Here is a 4123-nt window from a genome sequence, read left to right as displayed (position 1 = left end):
TCGCTGGCGACCCAAATGATTCTTCCTTCTGAGAATGGGTATAGAGTTTGGGAGGATCAGACCCTTTTCAAGTGGCGTAAGAGAGATCCTCATGTCACCTTGCGTTGCCATGAATCCGTCGAAGGTAGTCCAATTACCCAACAAAATCCTTAAAAACTCATCCTTTCTTCTGAATACTCTCAAAGTACTAAATTGAGAGATTTGCCAAATTGGAACAATTGGTTGTAAAAGAGTGATCCTTTTTCAATTGAAATTTTCTTCTGTTGTTATCAATTCCGTGCTCTATCTATATCATCTTTGCTCATGATAGCTAAAGTTCGGGTCCTTAGATTCTGTAATAGATGCAATCACACATCAATGAGTNGTGCAGTAGGCCAAGTGAAGAAAGCTTCTGTTATAGACGAAAAAAACATAGTGGCTGGAGATGTTCTTATTGGTCTTCCTTCTAGCGGCCTTCATTCCAATGGTTATTCTTTAGTTAGAAGGTACGTTGGTGGTACAATATGAGTTTACTAATCTAGTTTTAAATCTAATTCTAAAAAAAAAATTGTTTTCAGGGTAGTGGCTCAAAGCGGTTTTTCGTTGAAAGATCAACTACTCTTGTTGAAGCTCTAATGGCACCTACTTTCATTTATGTGAAACAGGTTTGTTTATTTTTTGTTACAAAAAATATTGTCATTTGTATTAATCCTATAATACAAATGTATAGGATCTAATTGTATAGGATCAATTTGTATAGGCTCTAATTGTATAGGATCAATTTGTATTAATCCTATAAACTATTCACATTTACAGGTACTTGACCTGATCAGCAAAGGAGGAGTGAAGGGGCTAGCTCATATAACGGGTGGAGGTTTCACTGACAAAATTCCCCGAGTCTTACCGGATGGTTTGGGTGCTGTTATTCACACCGATGCTTGGGAAGTTCCACCTTTGTTCAATTTTATCCAGAAGGTAACGAATTAAAGAATCCTAGATTAGCATGAATAAAACAATTTTGATTAATTCCCTATAATTTATATTAAAATTTGTTGTTATATAGTATGGGAGTGTAGATGACTCTGAGATGAGAAGGACGCTTAATATGGGAATTGGGATGGTTATGGACCTTATGGTGGTCGTCCTGAGGCAGCAATGAGAATATTAGAAGAAGTAGAGGATGGCAACTATGTTGCGTATCGCATCGGACAAGTTACCAGCGGTGAAGGCGTAAACCCTAAACCTCAAATACTATATTCTAACCCTTTAAAACTATACCCTAAATGTAAAATAGAGAACCCAAACCTAAAAAAAATTTTAAAAAATAATTTAACATATTGTAATTATGTGAAAGAGGACAAAAATGAAAATGTTCAAGAAAATGGGTATTTTTGAAAAGGTATCTCAAAAAGATATTTCTAACAAATTCTCTTCATTTAAATAGTAAATAATATTTTATTAGAAATAAATTATATCACTCAACAAAAAACACAAAAAAAATTGTATCACTTATCTATTAACTACACCAATACTAACACTACTAGAAATGGACCCGCGCTATAGCGCGGAAAATATTTATTCATATGTAATATAATTTTGTACTAAAAGTAGCAATAAACTTAAAATATTGTAAAATATGTTATTTGTTAAAAGTACAACATATAATATATTTTTTGATGGATCAATTTGTGAAAAATTGCATCGGTAAAAAAATTATTACTAACATGCTCTTTTTTTTTTTTTGGACAAACCCGCTCTATAATATGATTGTGAGTTTTGCAAACCAATCTGTGTATTCTCAAAAATATCATGATATATTAAATGAATAATATTTATATTATGAAATATATGATTATAATTAATGTATATGAAACCATAAGTAATATTGAGGAAATTGTATACATACCCGCATGGCATAATAACATGTTAGTTTTATAGAACTGCATATTTTGTTATTGTAAACACACATAGATCGGTTTGCTCTATTAAACAAATAGCTATCCAAATTGATTGAAAATATGCAAATCCTATTATGTTATTAAAAATCCATATGATAATTTACAATATGATATACACAGATGAACACCCATCATATTAAAAATGAGGAAGAGGTAAGTGAAGATCACAAGATTTTTAGAACTTAAATTAGTATAATATTATAATGTATGATAATAGACTAAGAGAGAGGGAGAGAAGAAGAGAATATGTTTCCATCATTAAAGTATTGACACATCTCTATATTTATAAGAAGAAGAAGTATGTCTAACAATTTAATATTAATTTTAAATATAATTGTATTTTTTTTAAATCTGCACATTTATTAGGACCAATTAATATGAAAAATTACCATAAAAATCGGTTATTAATTATGACAATTAAAATTGAAAGATTTTTTTCCATAAAAATAGAAACTTCCTTGTAATTGTTATACGGTTATAGTATAGGAAATTTAATAATATTACTATTGTTTTCAATTTTTTGGTTTCTATTCATTTCCATATAATGATAGTAAAAAATTAATTATGAAGAAATTAACAAAATAAATGGTAAATATTTTAATAATAATAATTTCTAGCATAATTTTAATTTATATATATTAAAATAATGTTAAACTTTGCTATATATGTATATGCCTTTTATATTTTTATATCAAATATTTTTTCTTATATTAAAGAATAATTTTGTTTTTTAAAAATTTCATATAGGAATCTATTATATATCAATATTTTAACTTTAATTATATATTTTTAGTTAGATATTTAATAAAAATTTCTGGTAAAATATTATATTAAACAATTTAGAGTTTATTATTTATTATTTATGGTATATGCTATATTCAGTTTGGTTCAATTTGCAAATTTTGGTAAAATTCTTGTCGGATTAAATATTAATCGATAATGATTGATAGTTTCCTAAATTACAGGAACACAAAATATTCACATAACTAATGTGGTTTACTTATAGAAAATTTATTAACATTTTAGTTTTAATAAAAGCTAAACCAAAATTTATAATTTTATGGGTGTCATATGAAACCAATATTACTTCTCTACCTCCGCCTCTAGGGTAGTAAAGATCTACTTACAATCTGCAGCAAAGGCAATGTCCTTTTCGATGTCTGCTTTGAGTTTGGGTTTGATAGCCACCAAGGCAGCCTGCTCATACTTGGCGAGTCTATGGAGGTCCAACTCCACCACCGACTCAATCCCTTTCTTCTCGAGCTTGATCCTTGACGCAAAGTATGAGAGCTCGGTGGCTGAAGACGCCACAAATGCGTACTCAAACACATCATCAGACGTAATTTAAAGAGTACATAGTAAAAGACATGAAAACATACAAATTAGAGAAATATTTGCATTAAAGTGATTTAAAAATACTAAAATGTACGATTTGGTAAGCATATGTACTATTTTTGATCCAACAAAACATGGAGCTAAGCATATGATTTAGATGTAAGATTTGGTAGAGAAGATACATACTATAAGATCTCGTTTTTATATAAGCATATGACTTTAGCTATACCAAGATAGTAGCCACATTTAGACAAAACTTTGGTAGGAAACTTTTGAAAATTCTCAAATTCTCAAATTTATGAACAATGTTTATTTTTGATTTTCTTTGTCGTAATGATAATTTTCTGGTTTTTCTATGGTTAAGTGATAAATGGATATGATTACATTATTTATTTTCATTCAAATAAACATGGCAAACTAAATGTAATTGGGTGTTTCAAACCATTGTTAAAATTAAAAATTAGTATAGAAAATCATTATTTTAGAATAAATGTCGTTTTATATTTTTAATGCAAATTTTGATAAAGAAGTTATTTTTTTATTATCTATACTGCTTAGTGTATTAACCAATAAAATTTATAGAAAATACTTTTTTTTTATAAATATGTGTGTCAAAACTTTAAATAATAATTTACTTCAATAGTAGTAGTAATATAGCCATCTCATTTAATTGGGTTTTGATCATAGATGTAATCATGCGAACACGACGCCACGTGTTGAAAGGTTTTGATTTGTCGTTTAGTGAAGTAGTAGGATATTCCCAGTGTTTTGTCTTTTTTTTTTTTTTTTTTTTTTTTTTTTTTTTTTTTTTTTTTTTTTTTTTTTTTTTTTTTTTTTTTTTTTTTTTTTTT

General features: G+C 27.9%; 1 pseudogene; it reads left to right on the top strand.

Annotated features, from left to right (window-relative positions):
• Positions 1-3205, top strand: part of LOC104699124 — a 9667-nt pseudogene extending 6462 nt beyond the window's left edge.

This window comes from Camelina sativa, chromosome 6 (genome assembly GCF_000633955.1).
Source record: "Camelina sativa cultivar DH55 chromosome 6, Cs, whole genome shotgun sequence".
Lineage (NCBI taxonomy): Eukaryota > Viridiplantae > Streptophyta > Magnoliopsida > Brassicales > Brassicaceae > Camelina > Camelina sativa.
Note: the sequence above shows the minus strand (reverse complement) of the source record. Positions and strands in the feature narration are given on the sequence as shown.